An 18,673-nucleotide genomic window follows, 5' to 3' on the forward strand; every position below is an offset into this window, starting at 1 on the left:
TGGCTCCCCATCTCATTCAGAGTAAAAGTCAAAAACCCAAAAAGGCCCAGTGTAACTCTGCCCCACAACCTATCGGTCCTCATCTTCCCACCTCCCTTTTTTTGCTCCGTTCACACTGCCCCCTTGCAGTTTGTCAAACATGCTAGTTAACTCCCACCTTAGGGTCTTTACATTCCCTCTATCCAAAGACATGTTTGAAGTCACTCAAGTCCCTACATTGCTGGAGGAGTCAAGGTAAGTTGGACATAATCTTGTTCAAAATTCTGTAAAATGAATGCTTGTGTCATTCCTAGTTCTCTGAACTAGAGCAAAGAAAACTACTATAGGCTATGATAAAGAAATACCTCATTTCAATCACTTGAATGCTTATAATCATAAAAATAATAACAATATGGTATTTTCAAAATACTTTTATGCATCTACTGGAAACTTTGTTAAAGTGACTTTTTAGACTGTAATGTGGTTTATAAATGGTTAGTGAGTCTTAGATCCATTAGGATATTGAAAAGAAAAACTTTGAGCTATGGCAAGGAAGAAAACAGTGTGTAATTATGTGATGGATAGAAAAAATTTCTTCCTTGTCCTTCTCCAATTTAAGCATATCAACTCAGAGTGCCTAATCCTTGTCCCATAGTCCCATTAGTAGTTTATAGAGAAAGAGTGGATTTATAGGAAGTCCCAAGGCTCCTTCCAACTTTTTCCAACCAACACCCCTGGATCTGTCATCTGGATTTATTTTCTGACAAAACATAATTTAATAAGAAAAGATTTTTCATAAACTAACAGAATTACCCAAGGAAACACAAGATGGATTCAGACAACTAGTTAGACTTAGACTCAAAAGAATAGCAGACATTGTTTATCTATTAAAACGAAGAGATAAACAAGGTGTCAACCAAAAGACACAAGGATTTAAAGAAGAAATTATAAAACAAAAGTCAGAGATGAAAGCCAAGCAGGAAGAGCTCAGAAAGGATATGGGAGAGAACAATGAAAACAGAATAGAGAGAAAAGGCACATAAAAAAAACAACAGTAAGACATAACTTCAACAGAAAATGCTGTCAAAAATATTGCAAATGGGTTTAGGGAAATTGGAAGAGAATAAAATAACATTTAAAATTGATTATAAAAAAATATACTCGGTGGAAGACAGAAAAAGGAAATTGAATATCTGTAAAAAATGGTGTTTCTGAAGATGAGAATAGAACATGTGGAACATAAAATATTAAAATATAAAATGAAAATAAAACTATTGTGAAATTTAGGAAAGAGCTTGTATTTGTAGATGAAAAAATACACCTGTCCCTAACCCATCAACACCAAAATATACTAGTGAAATAACTGAACTGCAAGAATAAAGAGAAGAGTTCCTGTTTCCAGTCACAGGGATCCAGGTTATTTGGATAATTTTGCTAAAAATGACAAAAATTGCTAGATAAGATATTTTAAAAATTCATCAAAGTATTGGATAGCTGAAAAGATGACGAGGATCTACTAAGTCAAAAATTTATGGGAATATAGAACCCAGAGATACAAGCAGTGTCCTGTACTGGAATAAAGGAGTGTTTGCTCTGAGGGCATTTGTTACTGCTGGCAAACTTGGGCCTTTGGTTAGGCAAGAATGTCCCATCCAATACTGAACAGGAGACACCTCCACATTAACTTGGGAAGATAAAGGTGAACAGGAAGTAATTCTCTCCTCAGAGAACACAGAAAAAGTTGCCTTGATGCTGAACAGATAAAGGAAGGAAAAGAAAAGTGTATTAACAACAGCAACAACTCTGAAGAGCTGTGGTTATTTCATTGCTGTCGCTCAGATTTGTAGATCAGATTCATGCTGCCTGGGACTCCAAGTAAACCACAGCTTTGATTTAGGGTCATCGTGGATTTATAGAACCTGGTAGAAAGTAACTTCATCCTAGGTCATAGAGAATCCATGACCCAAAATAATTTTTCAAAGACAATGTGTAATGCACAATCAAAAACATTCAAACACAAAAGGAAACCACAAAAGAATCAATAAAACTAATAATTAAAATGGACACATAAAGATTTTAAGCATGGAAGCTATTTGACATGGTTTATAGTTACACTGTGCTTACCGTACGGTTTCCAAGAAGCAGTGGCTCTAACTAAGGGAAACAATGAAGGGAATTCCCAGGATAATTGTTGTGCAAGAGGTCTAGTGGACTTTAAATTTAGGGTAGAAGAGAAGGGCAAACAGTTCTTAGAAGAAATTATTATGAAATGAAAAAATGATTCCATGAGCTTGTTTGGAGTTTCCTTGGACCCTAAGTGCTTAACAGCAAGTAATGTACTATTATGAAATAAAAGGCATTTGAGCTTCCAAAAAGACCAAGTCTTATATAAGGAGGAAATGTTACTTTGGGTCAGTGAACAATACATATATGGTCACATTGATTTCATTTTAAACTTTCAGATCAAACTTTGTTCAAAACTAAATCAAGATTCAAAAGTGAAGAAAATAAATGGCATAAACAAGAGCAATTGAGAAAAGATAATTTGATCTAGACTTACAAAATATTATCTTTTAAATGGTGTAGTTCAGTGTTTCTTACAGATCCATTTAGACCATCTAGGTAGAAGCTAGACGCTTTAATAATTTTCAGCATTTAGAATCAAACTGTAGGCAAAACTAGACAGTATAATTATGACTGCTAAATTCAGTGAAAGTGGTGCAAATCTTAACAATGTAAAAGTAATAGTATTGCTGAGAGAACTTGGTTGAATAGAGAAGAAGAAATAAGTGTGGTATAAACTGAAAGTTACCTCATCATTTAAATTGGATGCTAAAAATAGTTATTTAAAGTTGATAAATACATGTTTTGTACATAAAGTTGATAAGTACATAGTTGTCCCCATTTGAACTGAAGTGGATTACTCACAGCAATTATCTGATGAGAGGGAATGTGGATAAGTCAGTGGAGTGGGAGAAGTTTCTGTTTTATATCTTCTGTATTTTAAATGATTTTTATATCATTTGCACTTATTATTTATATAACAATCAACTGTAAATATAATTTAGCTTGTGGGACAGTCGACTCATTAGTTTTCCCACACACGCTGTCTGAGTGTGTGGTTAGGAAGAAACTTAAACCTCAAAGCATCCTCCTCCCATTTCAATATTGGTGACATCAAGATTAAATGTGTGAATTCTGGAATCAGACAGACATTGCTTCAAATTCAACACCTATTACTTACATTTCCTAGTTTGTAAAATTCAACTCAGTGTTATTGTGGGAATTACATGAGAGTATATTTATATATGGCACTTAGCACAATGACTGGCACTGAGTGTGGGTTCAAATGTGAGAAATAACAGCAAGGTATTGGGACACCACTACTTTGGGGACTCACTCTTGGTCAAGCACACACTCCCCCTGAGAGACAACGTGTGTGGACATGCACATGTGCGTGTAGTTGTGTTTTTTAGGTTCTTTATTTGGTTACTTATGAAGACTATCAAAGTTAAGTATCCCTTCCCCAACTTTTATCCTATAAAATACCAACATAATAAATACAATTTGGAGGTTTTTGAATTTTATTGTTAGGAACTATGACTTGTAAAATAATCTTTTACAATTAAGCTAATTTCCTAAAGCTCACTCATACTTACCAAACTTTAGGTTTTCCTTTAATTCCTTCAATACTAAACCCCTACTCTTTCTTCATTTCAGCTTCTTGCCAGTGAGGTTTCTGAGACCCAAAGGATGGAATGTGAACATGATTAGTTTGTTGGAAAAACTTTGAGTTAGAATTAGGGAACTATAATTTGAGATCCAGCTGTGCTCATAGAGAGCTGTGGGGATTGTAATAAGTATCCTACTCTCTCTGGGTCTTGGTATCTTGATGTAGCAAGTGGAGTTAATGAATTCTGGTTTACATAGTGCTCTCATATGAATGCATCGAAGCTTTACAGTACAGGGAAAGAAACATCAAATGTATCATGTATCATTTCCATTACTCCTGGTTTGAAACATCTGGACCTTTTTTGTGAGTGACATTTTGTGATGACAAAATTTAGTGTGTTCTGAACCATCTTTTCTTTGAGTATAAATGCTTTCTGTTAATATTAGTAAAGACTATAAAATCACATTTCCCCCCATTCTTATTAAGCATATAGTAGATATTTAATAAAAATAATGTTGATTAATTAATTAAAGGCAGAATTCTGGGGCTGGCAAGGGGAAGAGAAACTATAATATAAGCTTTTTTTTTTTTTTTTTCTCTTTCAGGATAGCAAAGGGACAACAAACCTTATACTATGGAAAGATTTGGTTGAAAAATGATCTTCTATTGACTAGCAAGTTCTGACAAGGCCCACTGTGTGGGTGTATGGAAAATTGAAAAGAAAACCTAAAGGAGTCTTTTGGGAGAAACTGCTAACAGGTTAAAAAGTTCAAACTCTCTGCTCTGGCATACAAAACCATTTATGACTTGACCACTGTCTCTAGCAGATCATATCCTGGAAATTTACACACTAGAAATATTTAACATCTTTGAGTTCTTCCACTATAGTTAATGCCTAAATAATTTAATATAATCTTTCTATTATTTACATTTATTGTTATCTTTGTGTATGATGTAGAATTTCCCAATTCACAAATGCACATACTTTTTATCCAAAAATGTCTATTCATCAGTCAAAACCCAGCTCAGCACTCACCTTACCCAAGAATCTTCCCTTCACACTGCTGACCATCCTCATACCCTCACCTCTCCTCCTGAAACCCTCCAATCTCAGATCTTGAAACCTGTTCTTTTTGTTTCACTTAGCCCCTTTCACTGTATAGTCAATGGTGTTTTTGCACTTTTATTTTTTGCACATCTGTTTTTCTTCCTATACTGAAGCAGGGGCTAGGCACTGATTTGTATTCATGGGTATAATTCCAACATTGAGTCAAATGTTTGATGAACAATACCCAATGAATTTGTGAATGAGTAAGTGGACTCCAACACTAATCATTCTTATAGCTTTATTAGTATGAATTTGAAACCAAGCAGAACACTATGGGGCTCTCTTGGGTACCAAAGCCTTTCCATGTCCCCCATGTCTTGTTTTTAGGAAAAAGACTTCAGCCTCCTAGACCTTCCCTGAGTCCCAAAGGGTAGATTCAAACAGGCACTAATCAGGGAAGTGAGGGAATGCAGAAACAAAGGAAAAACAGTCAAGACACAATAGTACAGCTATAAAGCAGAGTCCTTGGTCCTCCTCAAGGAATATACATAACAATATATCTTTGCGTTCTTCTACAGGAACTAAAGCTCCCACCCAGATGGAGGATTGTAACTATATGCTGAGAGAGCAGACTGGTTGGACCCAGAAGGCTGATGATCGAGATTCCTAGAACACTACCCTGTTACCTCACTGCCAACCAATCAGAAGAAAGTCACACACTCTGCAGCCCTCCCCCCAAATTTTCCCTTTAAAAACCATCTGGGAATTTGGGTTTTTTGAGCATGAACTGCCTGTTCTCCTTGCTTTGCCCTTGCAATAAGCATTTCTCTGCTCCAAACTCTGACATTATGGTTTGTTTGGCCTCACTGTGCATTGGGCACACGAACTTACATTCAACAACAGATTTACTAGTTAACCCAGTATTTTTGCTGGTTTACTAGCAGCTCTACTGAGATCTAACCTATATACCATATCATTCACCCATTTGAACTGAATAATTCACTGATTTTTATTATATCTTTCTAGTTTGAACTCCCCACAATTTTGGCAGAAGACAATTCTCCTGGAAATCTTGCATGGTCCCACCAAATAGTTTTAATTTAAGGATAAATAAAGAATGAAAAGAGACAAGAAAGAGGGAGGAAGAGAATGTGTATAATTATTTCAATGCTTTCTACAATAATATTGAAATGAAACATATGATGTCAATGATGAGTAAAGGAGACATGCACTTTAAATCCAATTTGTTATGTATCTCATCTAGGAACAATTAAGTTAGCTCTCTTTAAACTTCATTCTTTACTACTTTCATTATAACCCTTTCACACACTGCTTGATATTTTGTATTTTGTATGTGTCTGTGGAAGAGCAAGAACTGTGAATTATATTTTTGTATTTCTCTTCAGGACTTGTACTATTTTGCACATAGTAAGGGCAAAATACACATGCAGTGCATCACATTGTAAAACAAAAGAGGAAAATGGAAGAAATGATGTATCATCACACAGAAAATATATGATGAGAACCTTAATATCACAGCCCCATATTGGCTTTAAAAATCTGAATATTTCAGGTAACAGTTTTTAAGTCTTACTAATTTCATTTCTTCAGATTACTACAGATTTGTCCTTTAGCTACTTTTCACTCCAGAGGAACAAGGTGTGAGAGTGTAGCTCTCTATTTATAAAGATCAATTTACCTACCATTTCTTGATGAGAGGTTGACAAGCTTTACATAGTCTCAGGCAACCTCCCATTACATTTTATGGTAGGGACCTAAAGAGAATAAAGTATTCAATTGAATCCCGAGGATGTTTTCAGAAATAATTATCCAAGTGGAGGTACTGAAATAGCACCAGAAAAGTAAGCTCACCCTCAATCTGTTCCAAACTATCTCCCCACCCCTCCAAAGGAAAAAATATGGAATAAGAAAATTAATGCATTAGCATAATTATTTGAATCTTGTGAAACTACTTCCATACCCTTGGAGTTTGGAGGTCAGTCTAATTTCTTGATTAGCTGAATGTATATTAAATTGGATCTCTTTGAATTTTGGGAGTTGTCCATCAATAATTAACAACCTGTTAATTAAATGTAAATGTCTCTGTCCCCTAACCTGGGAATGTTTTATTTCTCACTCCTTTCATTTAGTGCTTACCCATCCATATTCCACATTTCTTGACACATTTTTTTATTAAGTGCTCATTTATCAGTATTCAGGTATTCACGCCTATGTCACAAGCATCATAATACTCTTTATTACACCCCTAACTGCATATCCCTCCATATTACACATTCCTTGCCACCGTAGCCAGATATATTCTATTGATTGCAAGGCCATTTACCTCACAACTGCCTTTCAGTGATCTTTTGTTGAAAGTCTTGTTCTACAGCAAAGTCATTCCCCCTGCAAAACAACAAATAAGCAGGGTGCTGCATTATGTCCCCTTTAAGCAATAATTGGTTGCTTTGCAACTCTTCGGCCTGATGCTTCCTAATTTGTAATGCACAAGGCTCTGTTCAAAAGAATAACATATTCCATTTCTGTTTACAGAACTAACACTTGATGCAAAAAGAGATAGAAAAGAAGATTGGTCCTTTATTGGTGATAATTATACCAACAATACTGAGCAAGATATGGAAGGGTTAGATAGAAGCAAATGAACTTACTTTTTAAATTGAGTTTACTAGATATAATCATATAGTAAAGTACAAATCTTTTAGCTGTTCAATTAAAACTACCTTATTTTTTCCAATAATTTAGGGGTCCATTTTTATATAATTTTGCATAAGTATTTCAACCAATTTCCATAAATTTGCATTTTTGTTCAGAAAGCCCTAATGCCAATTATGTAAAATAAATATAATTAATTAATGTATTCCACAGCAACTGCATTCAAGCCTCGTTTGCAGTCAGAGATCTCAAAATGGGTGACTAAAGGGAACGATAAACCAGAAAAAGTTCATCCCACAGCCCTCACCACAAACTGAAAAGTGAGGTCGAGGAATGCTTCCCAGAGAGATTAAAATACATCAGATATGAGATGCCTATGAAGCTTTGTTTCAGTCAATCTAATTCAATGCCTAAAAATAAATAAAGAGAGAGAGTCCTCCTCGTGCCAACATCATCATCTGCACGTAACCATCACTTTTGTAGCTAATCCTCAGGCTGATTTGGCCAAGTTAACCTGTAAGTATAATTCTGCTCTTGCCAACACATCCCTCTGCCAGAAGAGGCATGGGAAGAAGACACTGCATGCGTTACTCATGCTGTAATATGAAACTTTGTTTTCCAATTCAGAGTTAATTCAGGAAGCAACAGAAAAACATGCTGTTGTCTTTTTAAGCACATTTAAGTGTATGTGCTCGTAGTTCCTCATTCTGTGTATATATGCTTTCCCAGAAAGTTCATGCCTACCGGGTATGTGTTGCATGTTTGCTAATAAATAAAACCTGCTGGGAACGCATTAGCTCCAGTTTAAAAGCCATTTGCTGCTTGTAAGTTCGAGAGTGACCCGCTCCCTATTTTAATCATCAGAATCTCTCATGAATTAGAAAACTATAACTGGCCAAACTGTATTGCCTATGGGGTTGCTTCAAGTTCAAGTCTGTGTATTTAGAAGTCTTATTACAGTGGGGATGAGGAAAGAACTGAATGGCTGGCCTCCTAACTCTGAGTTGCATGTGAGGCATATCTTAGTTATTTCTTAAATTGATTCTTGCCTGAATGCTCCCTTAGGGCTTAAAAATAGATTTTCATATTTCATAATTTAATAAATAGTCAGGAGGGCAGGCTGTCCCTCCTTTGAAAACTTGGGAAGTCCTCAGTTGTTTGAATTTCAAGTCGCACTGTGGGAGGCACTGGTTTGTCCTAGGCTTTCATTCATTTAGCATTGACAGCTTCCTGGGGGTGCTGGTGGCTCTGGGGTGGTAGGTCACACAGCTGGGAGGAAGCAGTCCTGTCCTTATATGACTCCCTGGGATCCTGCGCCGATAGTCTTGTTTGCACAGTTGATAGATGTCTGTGTGGCCACCAGATTTCTATATACAAAAGGCAGAGTTCTATGCTTTGCACAGACCTGCTATGTGGGACCTGCTCAGTGGGGCAAGGTAGAGTCTGTCAGGCTGGGGCAGAGTAATTGAAAAATGTACCCTGGCCTACCTAGGTCATGTGTCTTCTGGTGAGTTCTATGTAGTATTAAGCTTAACCAAAGGCTTCTTGTTTTATTTCCCATATTGGGGCCAGGTTACCATAATCATCATTTCTTATAAAGCAACTGGTTCTCAGAATTTTTATCTTAGATGTTTATAAATGCCTTACTTTTCACTGTCTTATGTCAGTGCAGACACAAGGGGCATTGTGTATATTTTCAATACAATACTATATATTAGCACTCCATTACGTCCACTCTGGATGAAATTGATTGCTTGGAGGTGATCACTAATACATACGCCCCGTGAGAAGGCAATGTAATGAGCTGTGACCGAAACGCACGTGTCCATTGGCTGCGGAATCTCTCCTTGCCTGCCACCAAATCCAGTGGCAGAGAAACCACAGGGCTTTTGTCTTATACTTAATTTTTAATAGGGTCTGATGTCCCATAAATTTAGAAACTTCTGAAAGTGAAAGGAAAACCTGTTGCCCAGACATAACCTAATACTGTAAACGTAGTGAATCTCAAACTGGATTTTAAGTATTTCTTGTGATGAGGTTTGATTGGTTCTTGAGAAAATCAAAACTTTTGGGAGGAGAGTGGGTCTTCAGAAAGAGGAGAAACAACCCCTTTTGTGACAATTGACTCCTGGAAAAAGACCCCCAGGAGAGCAGGTATTCTGACACTAAAGGGGTTTGTGTTTGTGTGGTATGTGTGCCTGTGTTGGTCTGTGTGTGTTTGTGTGTGTATTGTTTGGGAGAGTGCTTGTTGTAATGGAATATTTTCAGTATTCGATGTGTTTGCCTCTCTGTCCCTGATCTCATCCTCCTAGACCCAGTTCCACTGAACAGATAAGAAAACATGACCATGGGTAGGAGTATTTGATTATAGTCTAGTGTGATCCAAGTGAACACTTTTGAATGAGAATACTCAGCAATGCTATAAAAGTACTGAACTTTGCAAGGCAAAGATTATTGCTTTGGAACTTTTGGTGATGACAACTTAGATGCCCTCCTTGTCATTTATGTACCTTCGATTGGGTTTCTTCTATGTAATGAATCATGTAACAGATGACATCTTGGAATAAGATAACATAAAGGTGATCTTGTCAAACTACCACCTAGATAGCATTTTATTTTCTTACACATCTATAATATGGACCATTTTACAAAGAACATAGTTTATCTTCACAACAGACACTTAAAGGAAATAGGTCTGGGTTAAGTTGGAAAAAATAAAACTTAGAGATGATAGGAGACTTGCACAGACCCATGCTAATTGGCAGATTTTAGGTACAGACTGAAACCCAGATCATATACCATCATCTTTACCGAAACACCTTCATTTGTATCCTACCGTTGTCTGTTAAGCATGATGAATCCTGTTACCAGAAGATCCCTGGTTAGTCAAGAAGGGTTATGGGGGGTGGGGGGTAAAGTAAATTTGGAGGAGTAATCATTTTGCAGGTAAAAAAAAAAAGTGTGAGTGAGAGGAAGGGAAGTGTCAAGGAAGACATTTGCTGGCAACAGAGAGAAAAGGACAAAAATTGCCTGGGGAAAGGACAAAAAAAAAAAAAAAAGAAGCGTAAGAAAGGAGACATGCAGAAAATGTATAAGTGAGGCAGAAGTTTTGAGTGTGCAATATAAAATCCTCCATACCCATATTCCTCCCTAACACAGTTTTGAGAAAATTCTATATTGCTGATGAACATATTGATGTGAGTAGGTTCTATCTAGGTGATGAGATACACTAGGTCAAAGTTGACGTAGAGCGGAAATAGGGCTTCATATGGGCTTACAGCTGTTACACAATTATTTTGAAATCGTCTGTTTATATGTGTTTCTTAGGCTGGATTATAAGCTGCTTGAGAGTGACTTCTTCATCGTTTTATCTCTCATATCTATTCTCATATGAAATGTGACATATAGTAGGTGCTTACTACATTTGGTTTGAAATTTTCTTACTGTCTGAAGCTACATACTGTTCGAAAGTTTTTTCATAGCATCCCTACAAGGTGATGTCTAGAATTAATAAGAGTCCCAGCACCTGAAGAAATGTATTATGCCCAGAGCTTGTTTTTATACTTAATTATTACATTTATTTCTTTCCTACTTTATTCTAGAAAGGGTTTGTGATGGATATATCCTTTAGGGGTATTTGTCTTGTTTGTTTGCTTGCTTTTTTGTTGCAAATAATAAAAATCTATTATTATTTCTGAGCAAAAATAAATTTACTGGAAAGATATTACTAGATTACAAAATTAGTATATAGACCATAAAACTAGAACACACACACACACACACACACACACACACACACACACACACACATCCACACATATTTTCAAACAGAATAAGAACAATCAGGGCAGGAAAAACTATTCAGCCAGTATATCAGGGTGCCAGAGTTAGAATAAATCAATACCAACCATGTTTCATTCAGATCTTAAAACTCTTTTGCTGAGATTCAAAATTCCAGGAAGAAGAATCTGATTGGTTGAACTTAAGTATTATGCTAACTTACTTGTTGGCTATACTGAGTTGGAGAGAAAAGACCTCTGGGAGAAGCCTATCATGTCTCCAGGGACTCCACTGGCTTCTAAAGGGGAGGGAATGAATGATTTACAGTCCCATCAAGACTGATATCAATGGAGGAGAGTTAACCCCATAAGGGAAATACAAGAGGTTTTGGAAAGCACCTGTGCATGCTAGGCAGACAGAAGAGTAAGTACACACAGTACGTGAACACATTCTCCAGTGGTTCTTTCCATCCTCAGAGATCAAAAACTATGAAAGCAGCCGAAAGTGAGACCATGAGTAAGAGACAAAATTAGGAGTCAAATACCTTCCCACCACCAAACACACTCCCACACACCACAAACCCACTAGGATTCATAGAGAAAGTTCTCCAAAGAGGTGGATAGTACCACTTCAGCAAAAGAGTAGATTTCAGAAATGAAACAAAGAAGACTCTTCTGGATTTGTTCTTGATTTCTTTTGTGTTTGAATTGTTTTCCCCAGTTGTCTTGAAGCCAAGCTTTCTTTCAGTTATTAAAGAAATTGTAATTTCTACCAAATGTTAATATCCTTTCCCAATTTCCAACAGTCCCCTATCTTAAAGAGGTTATCTAGAGATTTAAGAGTATCTAAATAGAATGTTGAATGTTGATTATGAATGGCTAAGGAGAAACCAATACTGAGGAGTTGTGAAAACTGGGATAGCTCAGAAGTCATTCATTTCTGTCACTGACAAGTCTCCAGGTCACTGTAATTCAAAATCATTAGTCTTGAAGCACAAAGGCAAAGCAATAGAAAAGCAGCAGGCACTGGAGTGTTTCAGGAGGATAGATTCTTTCTTTCCATGCACTGGTCATATTCTGACGACCTTACAGATTTTTATTTAATATAACACATGCCAGCAATACCATACTAGATTCATGCCAACCTATTTTAAGTATGCAGCAAAGCTGCAAATTTTGCTGATTCAGGATTCTATAGCAGGAAAAGAAATTCCGAAAATCCTGTTTTGAGGATACCATTCAAAAGATTACCAGGCAAGACAGCATTTGTTACTCTTTTGTAGGAAAGATTGGAAGGCTCCTAAAGAAAGTTTTCTAAATCTTGAAGAGATAAAAATATAATATGCCAAAGTATCAAACTGAAGTAAATCTGAATTTGTTAAGTAAACATGTTTTGCAAATCCAAACCATGACCTATTATGCCATCTTACATGAATTGCCTGAAAACAGTTTTTCAAATGTGCAGAACATTTAACAGATCACTGAAAACCTAAATACCAAAGAGTCCACTGAGGTCAGATATATTTAGCTATCCCCAGTGCCCATGCCTGCATTCACCATTTATGTCTGCTGCTAAGCCAAGGACTTTTAATAGAGCGTTTTAAGAAATACTCCTTTTGTAAGTCAAAACAAAAACAAAACAACCCCCCCCCCCTCAAATCTTGATGCAAATCTGCATTGGAGGATGCAAACCTTTTTCCTAAAAATGTGCATTTATGCCTGGGGGTTAACCTTAGGCTCTGTCAAGAATACATCCAAAATGAGGAAGATGTGGTGTGTAGGACTAGAGGAATTTGGAATAGTGCCTTGTGAAAAATTATCACTCTTCCCTCATCCCATTAAAATATATTGTTTAGATTTAAACTGCACAACTCCTATTAAAAAAACTTATTCCATGGATGAACCTCATTTAAAAATGAGAATAAACATGTATCTAAGGAAGACAGCAGAAACAACTCCCAGAAGGGTGACCTTGGAACATTTCAGAAACATGTTAGTTCTTACTCTGGGTCTGGTCCAAATGTCACTGAGAAAGAGAAGGTTGGGGGAGCTCTTTGGCAAGATCCCACCTATTTTGCTATCAAATGTCTCTGCTTCCTCCAACTAGATGTATTTTCACCACATCAGTCATATTTCAATATTGGGTAGACAGATGAACTTTCCCATTCAATCACTAATATTGATTCCCTCTAGCAAAAATGAAACTTTGATAAGTGTCCATCAACAGATGAATGGATAAAGAAGATGTGGCACATATATACAATGGAATATTACTCAGCCATAAAAAGGAACGAAACTGGGTTTTTTATAGTGAGGTGGATGGACCTAGAGACTGTCATACAGAGTGAAGTAAGTCAGAAAGAGAAAAACAAATACCGTATGCTAACACATATATATGGAATCTAAAAAAAAAAAAAGGTCATGAAGAACCTAGGGGCAAGACAGGAATAAAGATGCAGACCTACTAGAGAATGGACTTGAGGATACGGGGAGGGGGAAGGGTAAGCTGGGACAAAATGAGAGAGTGGCATGGACATATATACACTACCAAACGTAAAATAGATAGCTAGTGGGAAGCAGCTGCATAGCACAGGGAGATCAGCTCGGTGCTTTGTGACCACCTAGAGGGGTGGGATAGGGAGGGTGGGAGGGAGGGAGAGGCAAGAGAGAAGAGATATGGGGACATATGTATATGTATAACTGATTCAATTTGTTATAAAGCAGAAACTAACACACCATGGTAAAGCAATTATACTCCAATAAAGATGTTAAAAAAAATAAAATTAAATTAAAAAAAATGAAACTTTGAGTTCTTTGGCACCCAATGTACTATCCATATGCAAAATTAAGGACAGAGAGAATTAACAGGTGCTCTAATCAAACGTTTTTAGAATGGATTCAATAATGGACCACGTTCCATTATGTTTCTCCTCTAAATGCTATGGAATAACCTCTGTTTGAGTACAAGCATTCTTTCCAAGTTAATGATTGGTAATCCCAATAGAAGGAATGGCGATATCATCTAAATATTGTATAACTATATTTCTATCATGTTAAGCCAAAACTTTGTGCTGATCCAAAAGGTGTAATTTTATTTTTGAGAACTCTATCAATTTTCCAAACTGGCCTGTGAATGTAATATTAAATAGATATGAGGCACCATGACATATGTGGACATCTTTCTTGTTAAAATCCATTAATTACCATATCTAACACAGAATAAGTCACTTTAAATTTGCATATTAATTTGGAAATTTATCATCAAAATATTTGGAGATATATATTTTTAACATGCACACATTAGAATGCAAGATACTTTTGAAAAACATGGAAAAACAGGTACTTATATATGGAGCTATTTTAATAGGGGCTTTTATATCAGAAAAGTATACCAATGGTTGGTAATGTTCTCTGATTACCCTGGACTGTATAGGAAAGATACTTGTGTTAGTGAAAGTGGTAAAGTTATCCTTGATGAAACAGAAAGAAGAATAAGAGTAGGATCATGGGAGACAGACTTGTTGACCTCTTTGAGATTTTTTCCACTCTTGTATGATGATATTTATTATAGAAAGCCATGACTATTTCTTAATAATCAAAAATACCCCTTCCCCACTATGTTTTGGTCCATGTACACTGGTATTATGCACATGACCTCAAATCAATATAGGCATATATAACTTGTAGATTCTTACTGGTAGAAAACAGGTCAACCAAGAATTTTGAAGAGGGTCAGGGCTGGCTAATCCTCTACAAGCATGCTACCTGGTTATCATAACAGTAAGTTTCAGATCAATATCTTTCACGCAAACTATTGGGTTTGTTTGTTTTCTAAACATTTATTTGGAAGCAGTCTTTGAAAGTGCACACATTTGGTTCTGTAAACCTGATAAGTTCCAGCCCTCCATCCTGCTAGGTATTCTGACCATCACCTTGCAGGAAACATTCACTCAAGGTAAATGTGACAATAGGCCAGAGGTAGAGATTGGTGGCCGTTATGGTCTATAGCTGGCAACCAGAAATCTTCCTAACCGGTGGGCTGGCACAGGAACTTAAGGAACTGTTTCTTAAAGTGCAGCCTAGATTTGTACACCCTGTTAATGCAAGGATTAGAATTTCTCTAATATGTTTTTTGCCAATCTAAAATATTTTGAATATTTTACCAACGAGAACTCATGTCTAATATTAACCATGATATTTAATAGCATATTGATTTTGACAACTTCTTTTCCTGACAATTACCAAGCTACTTAGTAAAACATTGTTATTAATTGAGATCAGGGTAAGAGAAGCACAGGTAGAAGCCAACTCTAGAATAAGAGTTTTTAAATTAAAAATGCTAGATACCTTTGAAGTGTGAATTCCTGATTAGAGCAGCCATTTGCATGTGATTATAGCTTAACCAATTAACAAACCTGTAACAGTATAATATAGAGGGCTATGCTGAAATATTTTAAAGTACATTTTATTCAGCTCACCAACAGCACAAGTTCTGGCCACTTTGGCTCCATGCCTAACTTAATACCAGTTATTTTTTGTACTCTTGGCTCCATATATTACCTCGTGTCTAGGTATCAGCAGTTCATCACTTTTACAAATTTCTTAATTCCTGTAAACAATATCCAGTGCTATAAGGCAATGTACAGGAGTAAAGCTGGACTCAGATATAGATAAAATCTCCAACCTTCAAATATTAAGTTAATCATAGATACAACTTTCATTCTTCAATATGTATGAACTAATACTAATAAGTTCTAACTAATAATAATGTCTTTTGTGGGCATTTCTCATTATTTCATTTGTCTTTGATAAAGCAACGGACGATGTCTTATACTCATCAACACACACAGATTTTACAGAGAGCTCTGCCCATATTACATAATCAGCAGATATATGTTTATGGAGGCTGAACAATGATGGTAACTCAATGCCTTGCTTCTTAGAGTGGAGATGTTGAGAACAAATGAAATAGACATCGTAGTTTGCTTAAGAGTTAAACTATCACAGTCCAAGTACTAGTACTAATTAGCTGTGTGTCCTGGGCAATACTCTTACTCTCTATGAATCTCCATTTTGTCATCTGTGAAAGAGGAATGAGTAATAAGGTTATTGTAAAGTTTAAGTAAGAAGATATATACCATTCCTAATGATATGTTTCACTCATAAAATTCACTAAAAATGTGAATTAAAAAATGAATTAACTGCCTAATAAGTGGTAACTTATCTTACAGTTTTTTCTCCCTGACAATACAGTATAATAAACATCTTTCTAATGCTGGATTGCAGTACAGAAATGACTCATGAATATAAAGCGATTACATTATATCAGACTTGCATATATACAATTTTGTTTTAAGGGCATTATTTTGCCCCAAAGAATATCAAAGTAACTGAAATTATTATTAATTTTTGATAGGATTTTAGCGTATATTACTTAGATTAATTTTATAAGTTCTATGCTCTCAAAAACATTATCCTGTGTCCTCATCATTAATAAACAATTATGAAAATGAGTCACTATCTTCATTATACTAATTAATGGACTCTTTGCTTTTAACCCATATAAACTGAACTAAATTTTACTGAATCAATATGGAATCCCTCACCTTGTATTGATAATATTGAACAAAAATATTTCTTCAAGATTTTTTTTTTGGATAGCTGTTATGTTCTAAATGGTTTGTGAGAAGCCTGTGATCTCATTTAATCTTCACATCAGCCCTTCAAGGAAGGTATTACTGTATCCATTTCATAGATGAGAACCTGAATGTCATAGCCATTTGTACTCTTATTTTACACATATTGCAACTTATGATAACCAAACTTCTACTGTTGTCTATCGAAAGTTCATAAGCAAATGTCATTAGTGATCTTATTAATAAATGCAGTGAGCATTTTGACTTCTAGTATTACTTAACTTTGGCAAAAGTTAATACTGTGATCACTTTTCTTTTGAAAATCCTTTCTGATTTTTTTCTCTCACATCATTTATCCGATTCCTCCTATATCATTGGTCATTACCTCAGCTTCCTTTATGGATCCATCTCCCTCTGCCTTTCCTTTAAATATTAGAATTTCATGAGGGTCTATCCTCATCCCTCTTCTCTCTCTCTCTAAACACTCTCCCTCCCCCATCTCATTTACTCTGCTGACTTCAACAGTTGTCTCTATACTGACCACTCTCCATTAACATCTCCAACCCAGATCACGCCCCAGAACCCTGAAACATATTCCCAGCTGCTCACTGGAACTGACTCCTCCACAGGTGCTTCGAATCTCATGTCTCCCAAACTAAACTCTTCATCCTCCCGTACACCAACTTCCCACCACCAAGCAACACCAATCACAGACACACACACCCACACCCTCACACACCCACACACACGTACTACTTACTCTACTCTGAAGTTGATCTTCTGAAAGTCCAGTGTCAGTGAAAGGCACCATTATACACCTGATTTTTCCCCTCAAAAGTTTCAACCCATAAATCTAAGCATTGGCCAAAGTTCACCTCCATTTTCCCACCTAATATCATACAAGTCATGCCTCTTCTGCATTCTGACTACTACATTCTGCCACCAGGAAATCCTTCCTAAAGATTACTTCCTGCTTAAACTCCTGAACTGTTTTCCCCACATCTTCAGGAAAAAGTTTCTAGTATGAAGTCTACTCATGTTCCCGAAACTTGCTTAATCATAAGTAAGCTCTTGTTAAATGTCCAGGTTCCTAAGTGTCACACATGGAGAGTCAATCTACCAGTCAGTCTGGGAGAGGAGTAGGTTGTTGTGTATCTCTACTTTTTAACAAGCTCCTTGGATTCTATTAAACAGACAAATTTGAGAAATAGTAACATATATGTTCCTTTCTATTCCTGTAGCTGCCCAATATTTTCTTTACATGCCGTCAATATTTAGCTTAATATCATATTATTTTTCTGGATGAGTTAATGAATAAACTTGTCAATTTGGGTTCTGACTCCAAAGATTATAATTTTCTCACACATTAGAGAGGATAACAAAAGGCTAAAAGTAGACTACATTGGAGAAGGAGGATTTAGTGTTGTGTTCTTGGAACTGATGGTGGGTGGGGTCATATAGATCTACCACTCAGTTTATTTCCATGGTGTAAGTGTATGATTCAGTCATACATGCGGAAAATGTGTTGACCATCCACCATGTGCCAGTCAGTTCATAAGCACCAGAAAGAGAGTGATGATCAATAACAGATGCATTTCCTGTCCTTATGGAAGTCTTATTCTAATGAGGAAGACTGAAAATAAACCACTGAACAATGTATGATTACAATTACACATTGGGATGAGTACTCTGAAAGAAAGAAGATGCTCTATCAATACAGGGAGTTGTACTTCAAATAGCTGAAGAAAGTCTGACTGTGAAGGTGATATTTAAACCGAAGGATGAAAAGATAGCACTATGTGAAGAGCCATTTGGAAAATGTTGGAAGGAGAGGAAATGTCAGGGTCAAAATTTCTGCGCTAAGAGAGCTATGTGTGTTCAAGGA

At 36.2% G+C, this 18,673-nt stretch overlaps 1 long non-coding RNA gene across 1 annotated transcript in view; it reads left to right on the forward strand.

Annotated features, from left to right (window-relative positions):
* The window catches only part of LOC309627350, an 88,730-nt gene extending 73,157 nt beyond the window's left edge, over positions 1-15,573 (forward strand). Inside the window, exons 3-5 of the long non-coding RNA XR_014243693.1 lie at positions 4,258-4,411; positions 6,107-6,273; positions 7,587-15,573. This is a non-coding gene — a long non-coding RNA (uncharacterized lncRNA). The remainder of the gene's footprint in view (positions 1-4,257; positions 4,412-6,106; positions 6,274-7,586) is intronic.
* Positions 15,574-18,673: the final 3,100 nt, after the last annotated feature.

This window comes from Balaenoptera borealis (genome assembly GCF_965194805.1).
Source record: "Balaenoptera borealis genome assembly, chromosome: 4".
NCBI lineage: Eukaryota > Metazoa > Chordata > Mammalia > Artiodactyla > Balaenopteridae > Balaenoptera > Balaenoptera borealis.